This window comes from Phoca vitulina, unplaced genomic scaffold, assembly GCF_004348235.1.
Source record: "Phoca vitulina isolate PV1807 unplaced genomic scaffold, GSC_HSeal_1.0 scaffold24, whole genome shotgun sequence".
Classification (NCBI taxonomy): Eukaryota; Metazoa; Chordata; class Mammalia; order Carnivora; family Phocidae; genus Phoca; species Phoca vitulina.
The window spans coordinates 23,641,695-23,648,620 of record NW_022589727.1 but is presented as its reverse complement, the minus strand read 5'-3'; the positions used below and the strand labels follow the sequence as shown (position 1 = coordinate 23,648,620).

General features: G+C 45.2%; 1 protein-coding gene across 2 annotated transcripts in view; it reads left to right on the top strand.

The window, feature by feature from the left end:
- The first annotated feature begins 941 nt into the window (after positions 1-941).
- The window catches only part of LPIN2 (lipin 2), an 85,845-nt gene continuing 79,860 nt past the window's right edge, over positions 942-6,926 (top strand). The window contains exon 1 of one of the 2 annotated variants that reach the window (XM_032421193.1): positions 942-1,040. The gene's annotated coding sequence lies outside the window, so the exon portion shown is untranslated. Of the gene's footprint in view, positions 1,041-1,495; positions 1,623-6,926 lie in introns of those variants that run through there. The other variant, XM_032421191.1, reaches the window with a different exon arrangement.

The window sequence follows — 6,926 nt, the reverse complement described above, 5'->3', positions numbered from 1 at the left end:
CAAGATCCTCAAAGTTATATAAATTATAATCCACGAGGGGCACCTGGGTGGCTCAGTCGTTAAGCGTCTGCCTTCAGCTCAGGTCATGATCCCAGGGTCCTGGGATGGAGCCCCACATCGGGCTCCCTGCTCGGCGGGAAGCCTGCTTCTCCCTCTCCCACTCCCCCTGCTTGTGTTCCCTCTCTCACTGTGTCTCTGTCAAATAAATAAATAAAATCTTTAAAAAAAAAATTATAATCCACGGAATGCATACTGAGAAATTAACTGACATTTGGAAGTAACACATGCACTTCCATTCATAACTCTTTATAATAGGCTGCAAAAAGATAAAAACTAGTGTGCAGTCATATACGGTTTTGGCAATCCCTCTCTTAAAAAGTGTATTTTTAAATATGTCATAGGATTGGGGAGGAGAGGGGAGGGGCGGGGAGAGTAACCAAACAGGCGAAAACCCTACTGGGGATCAAAAGTGGATTATAAAACATTCAACTGTATACCTTTTCTGCACTTTAATATTTATTCTTTTTGGCAGTCGGGCTCTAAGTTCCACGTGACGCGCCGCAGGGTTGCCATGGGGACCAGCAGAAACTTTTTTTAGAAAAGTATCGCTAGCGTTGCGCCAAGCGAGAGAGGCCAGTGCTCCGAGCCGCCCAGCGAAGGGGACCGGCGGCGGCCACGGCGCAAACGGCTAGCGCGGGCCCGGGAGGGAGGCCGCTAGGGCGTCGCGCGGCCGGGAGGCGGCGGCCGAGCGCGGCGTCACGTGGCCGGGGAGGGGCCTGCGCGCAGCCCGCCCGCCCGCCGCTCGGCCGCCGCCGCCGCCGCCGCGTCCCATTCATGAGGGCCGCCCGGCTCGGCTGTGGCCCAGGCGGCTCCCGAGGCAGCGGCGGCGGCGGGCGCCCGGGTCTCGCGCGCGTCCTCGGCCGACCCCGCCCCCTCAGCCTCCGGCGAGCCCGGGCCGCTCCTCACCGTCGCCGTCCAGCCGCCGCCTCCCCTCGGCCGCCCCCGGGCGCCGGCGCGGGTCGGGAGCGGAGTCGCCGCAGGTAAGCGGGCGCCGGGCCGGGTCCTCGCGCCTCCGCGCGGCCCGCCGTCGCGGCTCGGCCTCCGCGGCGGGCGTCGCGTTTCTGCGCTCGAGGGCGGCTGGGGTCTTCCAACTCGGCGCGGTGCTGCTCTGCCGAAGGCCGGGACCTTTGCGCCTCGCCGCCGCCGTCACGTAGACGGCGCCACGGCAGGACGGGCTCCTGCCGGGGTGGGCTGGGGTGTGTGTGTGGGGGGGTGAGCCGGGGCTGACGGCTGCGGGGTCGGCGTGAGGAGGGGGACGTGAAGACTGAAATATTCGGGTGCCCCCGCCGCAGCCCGAGGTGATGGTCACCTCAGAGCCCCCCGCTCGCGGGTTTCTGGCGTGGAGGCTGGAACGGAGGCCGAGGTGACGCTTGGCCGAGCGGCGCCCCGCGAGGAAAGCGCGGCCGGAGGCCGTGTCTCCATCCCGCCCCCTGCCCTGGGGGAGGGGGCGCCCGCGGCACGTGATCCGCTTTGAAGGCCGGGCTGGGAAGTTGCTGTTATTTCTCCCTGGCCGTTCGTTCGCCCCGTGTCTCCGCCTCCAGGTTGTAGACCCGGTCCTGAGTGTGAGTAGTTTTTCCCTTCTCAAACCCCCTTTCCCTCGGCCAATCTCAATTTGTATCGAACGTGTTAGGGTAACAGTTTTATAGTAAGGGCTTCTCTCTGAACTTTAAACCCGGCGGAACACATTAAGACTATTCTCATTGAGAATTTGGGATGACATTTTTAAGCCATACTTAAGAAAAACGACCAGAAAGATCACTCTTCCTTTCAGAAAGTGCTGGAAGTCTGAATATTTGAAAATGCTCTGAGGGATTACTTAAGCCTCTATACTAATCTTAAATGTACATTTCGGGATGATTTTTCCAAACCTGTTTATTTTAAACTGAAAAAGAGTCTCTGTCTTGGTGTCAGGCCAGGCCCTGTTGAAGATGTTAGCCCAGTAGAGATTGTCCGTAAGTGTTACTGTTTGTTAAAACCTGGCCTGGCTGGTTCATAACGCTTTGACAATACAAAGTCAGTTTTGAAATACATTTGAAACATTTACAAATTATTTAGTGGCCCATATGGTTTATATGTTGATGGTCTGATATTGATCTTAGTGGTTTAAGAAGGAAAAGGGTGGCAGGCTATGCTGAGGTGGGGAGCGTCAGAGCCCACAAGATGCAGGGCAGTATTCTGCCCGTCCCCTAGTGCAACATCCTCACTTTGCCTGAAGGGCAGTCAGCCTCGGGGCCATACCCGTCCAGAGTATAAAAAGCAAGCCCAAGGCCACCCATGAAAGAGCACTGGCCAGTGTGGGTGGCTGCTCCCTTCCAATTAAATGTACAGTTAATTGTGATCTGTCGGACTGAAGTATAAGTAAATGTTGATAGAGATGGCCGTAGAATGCTAGAAATGAAACGATAGGTTCTGTTTTAATATGTGATAGCACAGTTGAGAACCAACAGAGCAGCTTTATGTTTAAGAGGAACTGGAAATGGGAGCATTTGAAAACCATTTAACACTATAGTAAAGCCACTGTTAAGAAACAATTAATAGAGTCAGCTGGGCATTGTGTCCTTCATTGCTCCAAGAATGTAGCAATGAAGATACTCATCACCCTGTATTGTAATTTTTGGTTTATCCGGGGGACTGTCGCCTGCACTAGACTGAAGGTCCTTGCAGGCCAGACTTTGGTAGCTGCCTGGTACCAAATGCAGAGCCAGCTTTTAGAAAAACCTCTATGGAGTTCTGTTGAATAAAGGTAGGAAGCAGCAGTCAGTGTGTGTGTGTCCTTACCAGTGACCTGAGAGCTGGTGGTACTTAATGAGTTCACTCAACTTTCCTGAATTGTGAGCTTTGGTTGAATAATCCTGATGGTGCCACCCATTAGAGGTGGTAAAAGGTAAAATTAAGCTCCTATTACATTTTGCAATGTTTAGTTTAAATATTAATATTTAGTTTAAATATAGCTTGGTTCTCTGTGTCAACAGCTATTTCCTCTGGGTATGCTTTTTTTGTATACATTATTTCCTCATATAAAGCAGCACAGTAACACTTAGCTGGAAGCTTTGTCTTGTTGGAAGATAGATTCAGCTGCCTCCCTTACATGCTTAGTAATGTAAGTCAGGAGGTTTTTCTTTTAAGTCTGACTTAAGTCCACGTGCCTTTAATTTAAATCCTTTCCTTTTGCTCTGACCCTAATAGCTGTCACTGTGTGTGTGTGTGTGTGTGTGTGTGTACGCGCGCACACACGTCTGCTTATTAACTTACCAGTCAATGGCTAGACAGTGGTTTGGGACATTTCTTTTGAAAGCCCATTTTTATTTGTTTTATTCCCTTCGTTTATAAGTAAGACGTTATACTTCTGGGTGAACCCCAGAGTCTTCTGAACTGTCATTTGCCTTCTTCATGATGAAATAACTCACAAGTTAGTAGGGAGAGCCTCCAGTTGGCAGAATCCTATATAGATTGTCTTATTAAAACTTTGAAGATAATTATTATAGGCTGGAGTAGTAAGCTTTATGGCTATATTAGAAGGTGTTCAAATAAGATTTCTTGGTGGCTTTGCTAGCAGTTAACTGCACTTTTTGGAATCCACCTCCCCTGATGTCAGTTTGATTCTTTATTCTTTTTAGTAACACAGTGTTACTAACACTAAACACTTTACATGTGTACCCTCCTTTACTCTTGAAGACAAATGTGTGGGGCGCCTGGGTGGCTCAGTTGGTTAAGCGTCTGCTTTCAGCTCAGGTCATGATCCTGGGTCCTGGATGGAGCCTTGCGTGGGGCTCCATGCTCAGAGGGGAGTTTGCTTCTCCCTTTCCCTCTCTCTCCCCCCCTGCTCGTTCTCTCTCTCTGTCCCTCTCGTCCTCTCTCTCTGTCTCTTTCTCAGATAAATAAAATCTTAAAAAAAAAAAAAAATGAAGACAAATGTGTGAGAGAACCACACGCATCCCTGAGGTCCAGGTGAAGCAGCTAGGCATCTCTGAGAGTCGGTGGCAACCTGTGTGTGGTGGAGCCATTCCAGCTCTGTGCTCCTCAGTTGTGGCCACCTTGCTCCTGACTGATCACTGGAAGCTTGGCCCAGATGGTCTACCTCCGTTTTGAAATTCTGTGACTGGGTGATTCTGTTCTAAGTGTTCAGTCTATCAAGAAGGAAGGAGAAGAAAAAAAGAATCTGTTAGGAGATAAGCTGTGTGGCAATGCAAGATAAAGCCCTGAATGTGACTTTGAGGATTAGAATGATGATAAGATACATAGTTTTTTAAATTAGATTCACTGACTACAATTTAGATTCTTTTTCCTCTAAAGCCCCTGAATACTAAATTTCTGTCATCCTATTTTTGTCAATTTAGATTGGTGTTAAAATTATTACTAAGAAAATGAGGAAGAAAGGAGCCAGAAATCATTGAACTTGTAAAGCGTAACACAACGGTTACAGCATCCGCTCCTTTGCTACCTTCATTTTATCTCTGTACAAAGAGGGTATAGCTGAAAGTCGAGGTGGTTTACGTGTTAGAAGAAGGGTCTTTTAAAATTGTTTTAGGTCAGGGGCGCCTGGGTGGCTCAGTCGTTAAGCGTCTGCCTTCGGCTCAGGTCATGATCCCAGTGTCCTGGGATCGAGCCCCGCATCAGGCTCCCTGCTCCGCGGGAAGCCTGCTTCTCCCTCTCCCACTCCCCCTGCTTGTGTTCCCTCTCTCTCGCTGTGCCTCTCTGTCAAATAAATAAAATCTTTAAAAAAAAAAAAAAAATTGTTTTAGGTCAAATATATAAGTTGAGAGACTACATAAATGTGTTAGAAAAATGGAGGATTCATAGAGATCTTTTAAAAATCCACTTAGAATCTATGTAGCTATTTTTATAATCTTTGAATTTAGAACTTTATTATGTGGTGTTTATATTTATCTGTAGTGTCCTATATTTTCAACATGAACCATCCAAATTAGGCTTTTCTACTTCTTTGGAGGAGAAACATTGGCTCATAGAAAAGCCCACCTTGTGATGTTCAGGTAGCTGGAGGATTGCCTTTATCCAACTTGTTGTCACATTTGAATAGAAAGTCTTTACCTCTGTAGTTACTGTAGCTAATTTTATGAATAGTAACTTAGTTTCTTGCCTTTATTTCATTTCATATTCTTATTTACTTTTTGTGCCAATTCTCTTAATTTTATTGTTTAGTAATATGTGTATTTGAACTGCCTCAAATTAGTTTTTCAACCGGGCAAAGTATAAATAAAATTCAAACTGATTTATAAATTCTAAGTTGTTTTCAACTCCTGGCATCTTTTTTATCTTTCCTGTTCAGGAATCTCCAGTGATCCATTCTCACCTATTTTAGCAAATATATTTTTCCCATCTCAGTTCTTTAATTTCAGTTTTCTCCCTGCCATCTCCACCTGCCCCAAACATTTAATTATTTTCTGCAGTACTCACTTTCCTTGATGAATTTCAGCTGTAGGAGGCGTTGATCTGTGTTTGCTCTTAAATCACCTGTGGCTTTTCTCTAGCTGTTAATCTGCATTAGAGTAAATAATTGTTGTCTCTTTAATTTTCAGACACTCTGTTGTGGCCTGCAGGCTAGTGCTAGTTTGCCTCCTTGCTGTAAACGTGGAACTAAGGAGAGGAGTAGGGGAGAGATGGATTGTTGAATGGAAATGATAAAAAGCTTGCCTGAAAGGTTTGTCAGACTGGTAGAGAAAGTAGGATTTGAGGAGAGGAGGAAGGAACCTTTAAACACGAACACCTGAGGATAGGATCGCAACAGATTTTAAAAGTAACTATGAGGGAGAAAGAGACAAAGGGACAGACCTTCATAGGTTGATGTGCAGAAAGCTCAAATAGAGTGACCTGGAGTGGCTATACAGACCTGTTAGTGACAGTGTAGTGGAAATTTTTTGAAGGTCTGGTGTGCTGTCTCCCATTGTTTTGATTTTTAACTTTTGGGGTCACTCGTGAATTTAGTTGAAATTATAAGTTAACATTATAGGGGGTATAAAGGGACGTGGATTTGAAAAGTTTAAGAAACACTAAAGACATAATATTTCAAAGAGAAGGGGTACCAGTATCTAGGTTTAAAAATTATTTGATTTTGATGCTCATAACTAATTATTAGATGAAGAGGAGAAGCTGAGCATGAGGAAAGCATCCTTCATTGATTTTACTCAGAGGAAAAAAAGATAGGCATATGGTACCAAGTAACTTTAGTGACTGAATTTCTGCTTTTACCTATTTCTGAAATACAGTGTAAGGGATAATTGATTTAAACATCTTTTTTTGTTTAAAACATCTGTTTTTAGATCTTTAGTAAGATGTTTTCTTTTTTATAGAAAGAATCATAAACAAAAAATTCATTGGTTAATCTGGAATTGAAATCTACCTAAAAGCCTTTTTTGTGCTTCTGAATAAACAGTGGAATTGTACAATTCCATGATGGTTCTAATCTATTCAGTGCATTATGATGTGACCTGTATTGCTCCTGGCAAGATAGATGTGTCCAGCTGTACTAGAGACTTGGTGTTTACTGATTCTAAAGAGAGGTGTCCAGAATGTGGATAGGTTTTATCAGGTATTTGGGCATAAGCTATTAAATTTAGCCTTTTGAAGCACTTGGGTGGCTCAGTTGGTTGATTTTAGCACAGGTCTAGATTTTAGGGTTGTGAGTTCAAGCCCCACATTGGCTTCATGGTGGGCATGGAGCCTACTTAAAAAACATAAAAGATAAATATAAAAGAATCTCAGCAAAATCATCAGATAGTTGGTATGAATTATGAACTCTGAATTGGAGCTCTTTGAATTGTGCTATGATATTTTCCCCAACAGTTGTCTCTAAGTTTATGATCTTTGTAAAGTGATGTGCCTTTTTTCTGGACCAACGTAAGTCAGAT